This window comes from Gorilla gorilla, chromosome X, assembly GCF_029281585.2.
Source record: "Gorilla gorilla gorilla isolate KB3781 chromosome X, NHGRI_mGorGor1-v2.1_pri, whole genome shotgun sequence".
Taxonomy (NCBI): Eukaryota; Metazoa; Chordata; class Mammalia; order Primates; family Hominidae; genus Gorilla; species Gorilla gorilla.
The window spans coordinates 13,199,894-13,214,350 of NC_073247.2; the positions used below are offsets into that span (position 1 = coordinate 13,199,894).

General features: G+C 50.3%; 1 non-coding gene and 1 pseudogene across 1 annotated transcript; both read left to right on the forward strand.

Moving 5' to 3' along the window:
* The window catches only part of LOC115933102 (zinc finger protein 839-like), a 59,462-nt pseudogene that overhangs the window by 38,502 nt on the left and 6,503 nt on the right, over positions 1-14,457 (forward strand).
* TRNAI-GAU (transfer RNA isoleucine (anticodon GAU)) lies at positions 461-534 on the forward strand. The gene has a single exon. It is a non-coding gene; the product is annotated as a tRNA-Ile (tRNA).

Consider the following 14,457-nt stretch of genomic DNA (forward strand, 5'->3'; position numbering starts at 1 on the left):
GAACGTGGAGCCCTTTCAGACGCTCGGGCAGCACTAGACGGTCGGGCGGTGGGTTATCTCAGTTGGTGAGCGCGTGGTGCTGATACCGCCATGGTCACGGGCTTGATCCCCACACCGGCCCTAGTCCCAGTATTTGTTGGTTTGTTTCTTTGTTTTTTCCCCATGAACTGTTTCTGCAACTCTTTTTCAAAATGCGCCTTTCAGGTTCTGTAAGCCCCGTGCGGGCAGGAGCGACTTGCGGGATCTCTTGGACTCGGCCCAGAGGTTGTCGAGGACAGCCTGGCAGGGAGGAGCGGGAGAAACCCGGCCAGCGCTGGGGCGGTGGCTCCTCCCCGGAGTCCCCGCGGCTGGGGCAAAGCGGAAGGCAGCCAGAGGCGCGCGGGCTTGGCGAGGAATCGCTCGTGGACGGGCGCAAACGTGGAGCCCTTTTATACGCTCCAGGGGCACCATGGCGTCAGGCGGCCGGTTAGCTCAGTTGGTTAGAGCGTGGTGCTGATAACACTGAGGTCGCGGGCTCGACTCCCGCACCAGCCACGGCGTTAGCTTTTTTTTTTTTTTTTTTCCCCGCCGCCACCCCGCCATGAACTCTTTCTACAACGGTTTGTGAAAAATGCGCCTTTCGGGTACTGTGAGCGGCGTGCGGGTAGGAGCGAATTGCAGGACCTCTTGGTCTCCCCACCCAGAGGTTGTCGAGGGCAGCCTGCTGGGGAGAGCGGGAGGTACCAGGCATGCGCTGGGGCGGTGTCTCCGCACCCGAGTCCCTGCACCCTCCGCCACCTGCAGGGCACTCAGGACATCCAAAGCGATCCACATCTCCGGCCCTCAGCCCCCACCCCTGCCGCCCCCGCGCTTCCTGAGGCTGTGGCTCCCCTGGAGGAATCGCCCAGTGAAGACGGGTGCTCCCAGATGTCACCGCCTCGTGTTCCCTTGGCCGCCTTGCGGGGAAGTCTTAGGGTTGAAAATCCAGGTCTGCAATGAATGCATTCCACAGATGGTATGTAGGGCTACTGCATGCCCAGCACCGTTCTAGGCGGGGAGCAAAACGGTAAGTGAGACACAAATCCCAAGCCACGTGGAGAAAGTGACCAGCCAGTAGATGCCTGCCATGTTTTTAGAGAGGCGTTCTGGTTGTGGAAGCCTCTGGAAACCTTCTCTTGCTCTTCCCCCCCACCCCCCGTTTCTTCTCAGAGACATCTTAGGCTTCACATTTCTTCCTCTTGGTTCTGCATTTTGCAGCCAGAGCAAGTGGATGAGTTTCTCGCTGGTGGTTCAAGTTTCCGGGGTGGTGAGGTGTGCTCCGTTGAACGAAGCCAGTTGTGTAGGGTCAGTGTCATCTTCTGTCACGATCCAGCAGGGGCTCCACCTGCTTTTGAAAACTCTCCAGTGGAAACATCTACTAACTCTGACCTAAATCAGTAGCTGCTCAAAATCTACGGACTACTGGCTTAAAACCTTGGTAAGTGCCCAGGGTGTAGTAAAAGTTCTCAATAAACGCCAGCTGATGGCGCTGCTGCTACTATCAGCAACGTTAGGAGAGCCTGGGTCGGCTGACACCTGAGATAGAAACCTGTACGCAACAAGTTGGATGTCACATCTTGCAGTAGTCGTGCCGGGTTAGATGCAGGGACAGAGCACGGAGGAGTCGGTGGAGGTTGCTGCCCTCAAGTTTCCTGAACTTGAAGGGGTTTAGAATGTGCCACGGTGGCGTGAAAATTATTTTGAGCAGAAGGCATTTGAATTCCTGAAATTTCTTGTCTGCTGAAAAGCAGAGCTTCCCAAAAGATCTCAAAAGAACTCAGTTGTCATAAATCCCTTCTTGGGAAGGAACTAGGAAAGATTGACTCGGGCCAGGCGCAGTGGTTCACGCCTGTAATTCCAGCACTTTGGGAGGCCTAGGCAAGTGGATCATCTGAGCCCAGGAGTTGGAGACCAGCCCGGGCAACATGGTGAGATCCTCTCTCTATTAAAAAAAAAAAAAAAAAAAAAAAAAACGAAAACTAGCTGGGCATGGTAGCGCATGCCTGTAGTCCGAGCTACTCCAGAGGCTGAGGTGGAAGGATCACCTGAGCCCGGGAAGTCGAGGTTGTAGCGAGCTGAGATGGCGCCACTGCACTCCAGCCTGGGCAACAGAGTGAGACCCTGTCTAAAAATTAAAAAAAAAAAATGTGGTAAGATACCCATCGTATGAAATTCACCATTAAAAAATAGCAGGGAGCATCGTGAATGCGACGTATTGATGAGGATGATGGTGATGTTCCAGAACCTTCTCTGACACCAGCCTGCCCCCCCCCCCCCCCCCCCAGCCTTACCTTTCCTGGCTTCGTGGTGCTCTCCATATTGTGCTGCAAATGCCGGTTTCCTCCTTCTCGCCAGCTAGACCCGTGGTACCCCACAGGGAGGGGATGGCGACTCACCCACCAGGCGCTTAATAAGTGTTTGTTGGCCAGTGGACCTCCTACGCTCCCTGGGGAGGGGGACTGGGACTGGGACGTGTGTACACACCTGCAGCTACAAGACTCGGTGGGGAGGGTGCACAGAGCCTCGACCCTGTAAGAGAGGCGATCGGGCTGAGGAAGACGGGGCACTGGGGCTGGATGGATGGGACGGACATGTGGAGAGGGTGGGTTCGTTGATTTGTTCACCCGTTCATTTATTGGTTTCTATGCATCCATCCATCTTTCACGCCTTGAGCGTGCGTTCTGGGCAGGGCCTGTAATGGGCACCGAATGAGTAACATATCGTCTCTCCCTTCAAGGTACACGCAGCCTGGGTGGGTGAGGGGAGAGACGGTAGGGTGACACGGGAACAGTTTGGGGGTTGGGAAGCGCTCTTGTTAAAAATGCAAACTTTGGGTCCCCTCTCAGATTTATAAACCTAAACGTTTGCTGGTGGACCTAGGACTCCGCGTATCCAGGCAGGATCCTCCGCCGATTGGGGTGCACGATGACGTCAGAACACGTGGATAACGTGATAACTTGTGGGCCAGGGGCTTTGGAACCTCAAAGAATGTGATAACTTTTGGGTCAGGGGCTTTGGAACCTCAAAGACCTCCGCCTGGGAGATCGGGGACAGCTCCCGGAGGAGGTGACATGTGAGTGTTAAACACATCCGTGACAGGCAATGAGAAAATAAGGTGGGTCCGCTGTGCTGATCGGCCCTAGGGGCCGCGGCGGCTGTCCCGGCCGGGCAGCGTCGCCTTCCGAGGTGTCTTGGCCTGCGGGGCGCTCGTAGCCCGCCGCTTTCCCAGGTGAGGCACGTCGTCGCCCAGCGACCCAGGTTGGAGTCCCCGCTTCAGCCGCCGTGGCGGATGCGGCGGCCAGGCTTCTCCGGGCCAGGGCAGCGTTGCACGTGTGGCCCCGCTGGGCCCCGAGCAGCTGCGGCAGGTCCTGAAGCGGGTGACGAAGGCGCAGCTGCTGCCGCCGCGGCCCATCAGGCCGCCCTCCAGCGGGACCCTGGCGCCGAGCCCCCCGTGCCCGCCACGCCTGCTGCCGCCCCAGGTGAGGCTCCGGGAGGGACGTGGGGAAACTGAGGCCCGGAGGGGGCCGAGGCCCCGCGGCGGGGTCAGCTGCTTGGCCGGGGTGGCCAGTATCCGGCCCCAGTCAAGACTCAGGGTGTCCCGAAGCCGAGCCCCTTAGGGACGGCGTTCGGCCCCCACCTGCCACCACCCTGGCGTTTTCACCCCAGGAGCCTCACTTGAGGAGCCGATGCTCACGCTGGGCCCTCTGCCTGGGACGCCGTCGTGCCCTCTCTGCCTCCACAGCCCTGCCCGGGGCTCCCCTGTGCTGCCTAGCTCTTCTTACACGCCTTTGACCACTCGTTCAGCCTCTGTGGGGCACCCAGAGACGGGGTTGCCCGCACTCCCACCTAAGTGCAGGAGGTGCGGCCTTCAACACACTCGAAGAACGAACATCAGGCAGGTTCTGGGAGGGACAGGGGGCCGCTTTAGAGTGGGTGGTCCCGTAGGCCAGACGCTGCCCCTGAGACCTGAATGAATCAAAAGGAACCAACTGAGCTTTTCAGGTCTCAGGCACAGCAAGTGCCACGGCCCAGCATTTTCTTCTCTTCATTGCTGCTTCTCAGCATTTTCTCTCTCTCTCTCTCTGTCTCTGTTTTTGCATACAGATACTATGCTTTTGGGTTGGGTACTCTCATTGTCCTTCCAGGGGTCCTACACCGCGTCTGTAAAATTCCATCTCATTTCATTGCTGGCGCTGTAAATAAAATTAGTCTTATCCCAAAATTGCCAAAAGAAGAGGGCTTTTTCCACTAGAAGAGATGCGTTAGCGAATAGAATCAGCGATCTTCACTCCTGAGTTTTTTCGACTTCACTCGTGATTTTAGCTGCCTGGGGTTGTTGTATCCAGTTGATCATCAAGAGTGGAGAGTTGTCTTGCTAAGGTTTAGGAAGGCAAGTATGATTCTGCCCAAATGCCACACTGTCTAGAGGTGTGACCTGCGGTAACTCGACCTTTTTGGACTGTGGTCTGGGTCCGAAGGCTGCAAGACGCCATCCCGGGATAGCCATCTGCAGAGCCTCTGCTCTGTGCCGGGCAGTGTTCTGGGTTGCTTACCTCGCAGTAGTGTTTTTGTACCAGCATTTTGCAGGGAAGTTGAGTGGCTTTGTCCAAGATCCCTCAGGTGTGGCTGCTCTCCAGAGCCCTCATTCTCCCCAGCACACCCTGCTGAATGTGGCCACAGCTTTTTGGGTTTGGAATGGAGTCAAAAAATGACATACTTTTCATAAAGTAAAAGCAAACTTAGTCTAGATCAGGCAGCATGATGGGACTTATTCTGTAGCTAATCTGATGGAGATGTATAAATTCTACCTCCAATAATGTACCTTTGTAGCACATTCTGCTAATACTTTTTCAGCCCCAGCTGTGTCGTGGAAGCCACGAAGTCAAACCGGATGTGTACTTTGCCCCTCAGTAGCTGATGAACTAACAGGAGATAAAACATGACCCAGATACCTTCTAATCAAGGCCTGAAAGCTAGTGATGAAGAACTAAATGTAGTTAGAGAAAGGGAGATTGTTTCTGGCCGAGGAAATCACAAGCAGCTTTGTTGAAGAAGTGGTATCTGAACTAGATTGGAAAGGGTGAGTCTGAGTTGAAAATGCAGAAGAGGAGAGGCAGGTTCTGGAGCAGGTGGTGGGGTGCATTTCAACAACCACAGCCGACTGCCCAGTGGTTCGCTGTGGGGGATGGTGTGGATCAGAAGCACAGACCAGTGGACACACTTGGGTCAGATGGAGGCCCCTGTCTCTCCCCATCTTCCCTCTTCCCACCCCCCAGAAATGTCCAGTTCCATCCAACATGCCAACCCCTTTTCATGCATCCATGCATGTACACATTTTTCTTTGTACTCAGAATGCCCTACCTGGCAAAAATTCCCAGCCTTCAAAATGCCCCTCAGAGATCACTGCTTCTGGGCTGTTCTGCCTCTTTATTGCACCTGTTGTACCATGATGACATTTTTCCCGTCTGCCTCACCTGTCTGCATTCCTTAGGGAAACTTGTCTGCCTTCGAAATCGTCAGTGGAGCTTTTGAAAGGGCAGATCGGGGTCTCCGACCCAGGAGATCGATTCAGCAGGTCTGCGGGGACTAAGGCATGGCAGGGAAACTGCCCACCATCTCAAGGGTGAGGCTAGGAGTTGGCTAGTGTGTATGTATTCCATCCAGAAATATTTAGTAAATGTTCGCCGAATGAAATAAACACACACAAGAAAGCATGAAGCGTAATACCCACGGGGTAAGCCAGTCAGGATAGAGGATGAATACATTATTAGGCCGGTTTTGCTGCTGTGGTTATCCTGAAACAATAGGGTTTAGGTTGTGTGTCTGTGTGTATATGTATTTTGTTGTTGTTTTGGGGTTTTGTTGAGACAAGGTGTTGCATTCTCACCCAGGCTGGACTGATCACGGCTCACTACAGCCTCAAACTCCCAGATTCAAACGATCCTTCCCCCTCAGCCTCCCGAGTATCTGGGGCTACAGGCATGTACCATCAAGCCTAATTTTAAAATGTTTTGTAGGTGGGGCTCGGTGGCTCACCCCTGGAATCCCAGCACTTTGGGAGGCGGAGGCGGGTGGATCACCTGAGATCAGGAGTTTGAGGCCAGTCTGGCCAATGTGATGAAACCCCGTCTCTACTAAAAATACAAAAATTAGCCAGTCACGGTGGCGCATGCCTGCAATCCTAGCTACTAGCGAGGCCAAGTCCGGAAAATCGCTTGAACTCGGGAAGCAGAGGTTTCGGGGAGCCAAGAATGCACCACTGCAGTCCAGCCTAGGCAACAGTGAGACTCTTTTTGTTTTGGGTTTTTGTTTGTTTTTTAATGTTTTGTAGGGACAGGGTCTTGCTCTGTTGCCCAGGCTGGCCCTGAACTCCTGGCCTCAAGCAATCCTCCCGCCTCAGCATCCCAAAGCACTGCTACTACAGGTGTGATTTGTGTTTGGCCCTTAGAGAGGTATTCTATGTGATTGGTAGTAAAATGAAACAGACATCGTTCTTGAAGGATATGCACAGTCAATCTAGTTGTCATTTGATTTGCAAGTAGCCCAGGAATGGGGACTCCCAGGGTTGTGGTGCCACCTCGGTACACTTGACCTCTGTTATTTGTACTAGTGTATGACAAGAGACAGACGAGAGACACACTCCAGCGTGATCTCAGTGAGGGTCTTTATTCTGTCCTGTTTGACATTTTTATTGACTTTCTACTGTTTGAGGGTCACACCAGAAGGTTGAGTCCAAAGAGGGCCAGTTGGTGGTCCCAAATAAGTGGTTCTCAACCGAGGGCAGTTTTGCCCCACAAGGGGCACTTGGCAATATCTTGTCAGTACTTGGGATCACTACTGGCATCTAGTGGGTAGAGGCAGAGATGCTGCTGGGCATCCTCCAGCCACCCATGTCAAAGGATTATGTTCTGAAATGTTGGTTGTGAAATCGTGCTCTGGATGACGAGGTTTGCCTCTTTTTCTCCCTGGAGGAAAATGCTCATTATTTCTGCTCTGTGAGGGCAGGAGCCTTGTTTCTTTTGCTTCCTGACCTTCTCCCCTAAGCTGTATGAGAACTGTTTCTCTGACACCTGTAGCAGTGTCTCATGCACATGGTCAGTGCTCAATAAATATTTGTGGGATGTTGTCGAAGGTAGTTCTCCCCTTTGGTAGGTGTTTTGCTATTACAGACAGTGTTGCCTTGAACCTCATAGAACGTAACATCTTTATGGCCATCTAAGTTTTTTTAATTTTGGAATCCAGGAAGTAGAATTACTGGGTCAAAAAGCACATGTATTTGAAATTTTGTTAGATATATTTGTAAAAAGTTGTTGAGGATATTCAGTCCGGCCGGGCACGGTGGCTCACGCCTGTAATTCCAGCACTTCGGGAGGCTGAGTGGGGCAGATCACTTGAGGTCAGGAGTTTGAGACCAGCCTGGACAACATGGTGAAACCCTATCTCTACTAAAAATACAAAAATTAACCAGGCGTAGTAGCACGTGTCTGTAATCCCAGCTACCCGGGAGGCTGAGGCAGGAGAATCACTTGTACCTGGGAAGCGCAGGTTGCAGTGAGCTGAGATCATGCCATTGCACTCCAGCCTGGACAACAGAGCAAGACCTTCTCTCAAAAAAAAAAAAAAAAGAAAAAGATATTCAGCCCTACTCCTAGATACATGCCCCTGGAGAAACTCACACATGTACACACATACATCCGTGGAGATTCAGAGCAGACCTTAGAGCAGAAGGTTGGAAAGTACCCATCCATCAATAGGAGATTGGTAAACTCATACTGCAGAGAAAATCAACCCCTGAGAGCTACACATGTCAATGAGGGTAAAATTCACAAAGCAAAATGGAGTAAAGAAACCTGAAAAAAGCCCTATCAAGTTGCAGGAGACGATATCATTTCCATAAAGTTTTAAAGCATTTCAGAACTGAACTGTATATTTTTAGAAATATCTGCATATGCCATGTAAATATTTAAAAAGCATAAGAATGCTGAACAGCACATTCAGGACAGGGTGAAGAAACGGGCATGCAGGTTGGGCAGGAGGATCCTGGGTAACATTGTTCTTTATGGCTTTTTTGTGGCTTCTAGAATTTCATTAGAAACTTTTTTAAAAACATGGTCCCACATTATGAATTACATCTGACTTTAGAGTACTAAAAACTCCAAGCAAAAACACATGGGTGAAACTGTTAAGAAGGCTCTTATTATCTCTTAATTCATCATGAAATCAACTTAGTGGATTATGACTAGTATTTTTTTTAAAGTGATGTAGATTAGGGTCAGTGCGGTAGCTCACACCTGTAATCCCAGCACTTTGGGAGGTCGAGGCGGGCGGGTCACTTGAGGTCAGGAGTTTGACACCAGCCTGTCCAACATGGTGAAACCCCGTCTCTACAGAAAATACAAAAATTAGCCAGGCATGGTGGCGTGTGCCTGTAATCCCAGCTATACAGGAGGCAGAAGCAGGAAAATCACTCGAACCTGGGAGGCGGAGGTTGCCGTGAGCTGAGATCGCGCCACTGCACTCCAGCCTGGGCGACAGAGTGAGACCGTCTCCAAAAAACAAAAAAAAAAGGTGATGTAGAAATGAAGAATAGATACAATCAGCAGGCATTTACATAGGAATGCTAAGTAGTTCCATCAACTTTTCATTTATGTATGCAAATATTTATATACATGCATACTAGGTCATAATGTAAAATGTGTCACCGTGGTCTGTTTTTGTTTTTTGTTTGTTTTTGAGACTGAGTCTAGCTCTGTCACCCAGGCTGGAGTGCAGTGGCAGGATCTCGGCTCACTGCAGCCTCTCCGCCTCCCAGGCTCAAACAATTCTCCTGCCTCAGCCTCCCAAGTAGCTGGGAGTACAGGAATGTGCCACCACACCTGGCTAACTTTTGTATTTTTAGTATAGATGGGGTTTCACCATGTTGACCAAGCTGGTCTGGAACTCCTGGCCTTAAGTGATTCGGCCTCCCACAGTGCTGGGATTACAGGCGTGAGCCACCGTGCCCGGCCATTTTGTTTGTTTTTTGAGATGGAGTCTCGCTCTGTCACCCAGGCTGGAGTGCAGTGGCGCGATCTTGGCTCACTGCATCCTCGTCCTCCCAGGTTCAAGCGATTCTCATGCCTCAGCCTCCAAAGTAGCTGAGATTACAGGTGTGCACCACCACACCCTGCTAAGTTTTGTATCCTTAGTAGAGAAGGGGTTTCACCATGTTGGCCTGGCTGGTCTTGAACTCCTGACCTCAAGTGATCTGCCCACCTTGGCCTCCCGAAGTGCTGGGATTACAGGTGTGAGCCACCGCGCCCGGCCTGTATCACTGTGGTTTCTGGTCAGAAAGGTCTGAAAAACAGTTAATACAAACACGTTACATAAATTGTATATGTAAGACGTAATTTAGAAAAAATGTCAGTAGTGGATTTACTATGAGAGCAAAATTGCAGACATGTTGATAAGCACAATGCTTCTTTTCCCTTTCTTGTCTTTCTGTAGGAAAGCAACTAGAAGCCATTTGTGTCAAGGTAACGCCTGGAGAAACAAAAGGTCAGGAACGGCCAACGTCCCTACTGGCCACAGTCCAGCCCCAATCTGCAAGACAGAGCCAGCCGCCCCGGGGGAATTCCCGCCTGGTGGGACTCCACGTCACCAGCCCCCAGCTGCTCAGGGTACAGCCCCTCGTGAGAACCGAGCCACAGTCATGTTTCCTACATCGGCCTCCTGCTCAGGGGTTTGTACAGAGACCACTGCCAGCCCTCTAGGTGGTCCCTGCAAAGAGAGTCCCAGCCCCCAAGGCTCCAAATGGACAGGGCACCATGTTGACCCCTTTGTCGGCCTCCAGTTCGCCGACTGTAACATGTTTCATCCAGTTCAGGACGTTTATTTATTTCCAACTTGCATACAAAACATACAGAGAAACTAAAACCATCGTTAAAAGTGAAGACACGTTGAGACAGGTATCTCGACCTGCCAAGTATAAAGCTAAAGCTAAGTTCATAAAAAGGGATGATTTGGCCGACGGCCATCTGCCAGATTCTGATGATTATTCAGAACTCAGTGTGGAAGAAGATCAGAGGGAGAGGCAGGTGCTCTTTGACTTATCAAGCTGCTCCCTGAGGCCCAAAAGCTTCAAGTGTCAGACTTGTAAAAAGTCATATATAGGGAAGTGGGGACTGGCCCAGCATTTTAAACTTAATCCAGGCCATGGCCAGCTGGACCCTGAGATGGTGCTGTCTGAGAAAGCCAATGGGAGCACCCTCCGGGGGTGCGCAGAGGAAAGGACGCTCAGCCTGACCTTCCCGGGGCTGTCCATGCCAGCGGCTCCGCGTGAGGGAGGGGCCCGCTCCTGCTTGGTGAGAGAGTCAGCACGCGGTGGCCTGCAGGTAATGTTTGCATCTGGGTGTCGTTTTCGGCCATTCTCACACTGTTATAAAGAAATACTTGAGACCAGGTATTTTATAAAGAAAAGAGGTTTAGTTGGCTCACAGTTCCACAGGCTGTACAGGAAGCATGGTGCTGGCATCTGCTCAGCTTCTGGGGATGCTTCAGAATCAGTCACGGTGAAGGCAGAGTGGGAGCAGGCATGTCACATGGCCACAGCAGGGACAAGGGGCCGGGGTAGGTGCTGCACACTTTTTTTTTTCTTTTTTTTTTTTTTTTGAGACGGAGTCTCGCTCTGTAGCCCAGGCTGGAGTACAGTGGCGTGATCTCGGCTCACTGCAAGCTCCGCCTCCTGGTTTCACGCCATTCTCCTGCCTCAGCCTCCCGAGTAGCTGGGACTACAGGCGCCCGCCACCACGCCTGGCAATTTTTTCTATTTTTAGTAGATACGGGGTTTCATCGTGTTAGCCAGGATGGTCTCGATCTCCTGACCTCATGATCCACCCACCTCAGCCTTCCAAAGTGCTGGGATTACAGGCGTGAGCCACCGTGCCCGGCAGGTGCCACACACTTTTAAACAACCAGCTATCATGAGAACAGCACCAAGGGGATGGTGCTAAACCAATGAGAGATTGGGTGGGGACAGATTCAAACCATATCAGTCCTTATTCCTGCCTCTGCCTGCCCATCATCCTTCAGTTGACCTTTACAATGTCTGATGGGGACTCAGGCGAAGGCTCAGGCAGAACCAGAATCATTCTAGTGGAGGATCTGAGACCCCTCATGTTGTCTGCACTGCTGCCGAACAGGCTGGAAGATGCATGTCTGTGTGTCGGCATGATTTAGTGAGCAAATCTGATGGGAACGCAGCCATTTCTTTAGGTTTGGTCAGTAAAACCAATGGCAGTGCACTCTTGGCTGACGCTGCCATTACAGAGGGTGATGTTGAGAAAGGCAGTCCCTGGGGATGCTTCTGGTGCGTCAATAGCCTCTGGCTGCTTAGCGTGTCCTCTCCCTCCTGCCCTTCTGAAACTCCCGATAAAGCAGGTGTGAGTCACTGTAAGTTTGCATTATCACATCAAAAATTTTTTTCCAACATATTTTATTGTAGTAAAATATACATAGCATAACATTTACCATCTTAGCCATATGTAAGTGTGTGGTTCAGGGGCGCTAAATACATTCACGATGTGGTACAGCCATCACCCCCACACATCTCCAGGACTCTTTTCATCTTGTACAACTAAAACTCTGAGCTTCAAGTTGGGGTAAGCGGGGTGGGGTGGGGGGGACTAAAACTGTCCCCATGAACACCAACTCTCCATTCCCTTTTTCCCCAACCCTGGCAGCCACTGTTCTACTTTCTCTCTCTATGATTTTGACTACGCTACTTTCTTCACAGAAGTGGAATCACAGAATATTTGTCTTTCTGTGACTGGCTTATTTCACCTAGCACAGCATCCTCAAGGTTCATGTTGTAGAAAGCGTCTGAATGTCCTTTAAGGCGGAGTAAAATTTCACTGTGCATACCACATTTTGCTTATTCATTCATCTCTCAGTGGACACTTGGTTTTAGCTATTATGAATAATGCTGCTGTGAACACGGGTGTTCAATTACCTCCTTGAGACCCTCCTTTCAATTTTTTGGGGTATATATCCAGAAGTAGGATTGCTAGATTTTAAGTGGAATTTTCATTTTCTTTAGTTCCTTTTCAGACTGTTCATTGTTTGTTAGTATTTAGAAATGCAGCTGATTTTTGTGTGTTGACTTTTTTTTTTTTTTTTTTCAGTCTCACTCTGTCGCCCAGGCTGGAGTACAGTGGCGCAGTCTGAGTTCACTACAACCTCCACCTCCCAGGTTCAAGTGATTCTCCTGCCTCAACCTCCTGAGTAGCTGGGACTACAGTCACGTACCACCAGTAATTTTCTATATTTTTAGCGGAAACGGGGTTTCACCACGTTGGCCAGGCTGGTCTTGAACTCTTGACCTCAAGTGATCCATTCACCTTGGCCTCCCAAAGTGCTGGGATTACAGGTGTGAGCCACCACACCTGGCCTGTGTATTTACCTTGTATGCTACTACATTGCTGATTTCATTTATTAGTTTTTTTTTTTTTTTAATTCTTTTTTAAAAAAGAAAAAAGAGAGTCTCGCTCTCTTGCTCTGTCGCCCAGGCTGGAGTGCAGTGGCACAATCTTGGCTCACTGCAACCTCTGCCTTCAGGGTTCAAGTGATTCTTGTGCCTCAGCCTCCCAAGTAGCTGGGACCACAGGTGCCCACCACCATGCCTGGTTAATTTTTGTATTTTTTTATAGAGATGGGGTTTTGCCAGGTTTTGCCATGTTGGTGAGGCTGGTCTCGAACTCCTGACCTCAAGTGATCTGCACACCTCTGCCTCCCAAAGTGCTGGGATTATAGGCACAAGCCACCATGCCTGGCCTCATTTATTAGTTCTAACGTGTGTGTGTGCACACACGCTCTTTAGGCATTTCTACTTATAAGATCCTATCTGCAAATAGAGATAATTTTACTTCTTTCTTTTCAATTTTGATGCCTTTTATTTCTTTTTCTTGCCTAAGTGTGCCGGTTAGAACTTCTAGCACTGTGTTGTATAGAAGTAATGAATGCAGACATCCTTGTCTCGTTCCTAATTTTAGAGGAAAAGCTTTCAGTTTTCACCATTGAGTGTGATGTGGCTTTTTATTATGTTGAGGTAGTTTTCTCTATTCTTAGTTTGCTGAGTGTTTTTAATCATGAAAGCGTGTTGAATTTTGTCCGTGCTTTTTCTCCATTAACTGAAAAAATCATACATTTTTGGAAATGGAAATGCAGCCACAAATAATGGCCAGCCTGGGCTCTCCTGGTGCCCACTTGCCCCAGCCGGCCTCTTACACCCCGGGCTCTGCTCCGCTCTGAGGCTGCAGCCCAGACTGCCTGTGCCCCACACTTCCCATGGATGCAGGGTCAGTGCGCCCCTCTGGAGCTGACAGCCCAGCCCAGCCTGTGCCCAGGGCCTTTCTGCCTTCCCTTCCCGCCCTGTCCTGAGAGCTCACCATGCCCTCTGTGGCCCCGACCCCAAGGCTTGTTTGTTTCTTGGCCTGCTCCTCCCTGCCCTGCGCCATACGGAACACACAGTAGGTGCTCACTGGGGAGTGAAGGAAACACCCACCACTGAGTGGCTGCTCAGGGGCTGAGAACCGAAACTTTGTTTAGGTTTTCTTCTGTATTTTCCTTGCCTCAGGGTTAAACTTTTTTCTTAATCTTTATCTTCACAAAGGTTGAAAAAGATCATCTAGCAAAGCCTTTTTTCCCAGCTACATATAAGGAATTTGAAAGTCGCATAAAATGGTTAAGAAAATGTGCCAAGATTACCTCAGTAATTCTGGTCTGTGTTCTCAGGAGACCCTGGAAATAAACAATGGTAAGGTACAATCTCCCATGGCAGAAAGAGTTTCACTCAGAGTTAGCCAAAACAAGGGCCAGGCGCAGTGGCTTACACTTGTAATCCCAGCACTCTGGGAGGCTGAGGCAGGTGTATCACTTGAGGTCAGGGGTTCAAGACCAGCCTGGCCAACATGACAAAACCCTAATACAAAAATTAGCCGGGCATGGTGGTACATGCCTCTAATTCCAGTTATTCAGGAGGCTGAGGCACAAGAATTCATTTGAACCTGGGAGGCGAAGGTTGCAGTGAGCTGAGATTGTACCACTGCACTCCAGCATATGCGACAGAAGGAGACTCTGTCTCAAAAAAAAAGTCCATGAATGAAGGAGAATGTTTTTAGTAATGATATTTTCCTAGTCAGCCTCATTTTAGCTTTTTCCCATCGAGTGAAATTTTTTTTTCTTAAAGCAATAAATGCGACCGGACACGGTGGCTCATGTCTGTAATCGCAGCACTTTGGGAGGCCAAGGCGGGTGGATCACAAGGTCAGGAGATCAAGACCATCCTCCTGGCTAACAAGGTGAAACTCTGTCTCTACTAAAAAAAATACAAAAAATTAGCCGGGCATGGTGGCATGTACCTGTAGTCCCAGCTACTCAGGAGGCTGAGGCAGGAAAATCGCT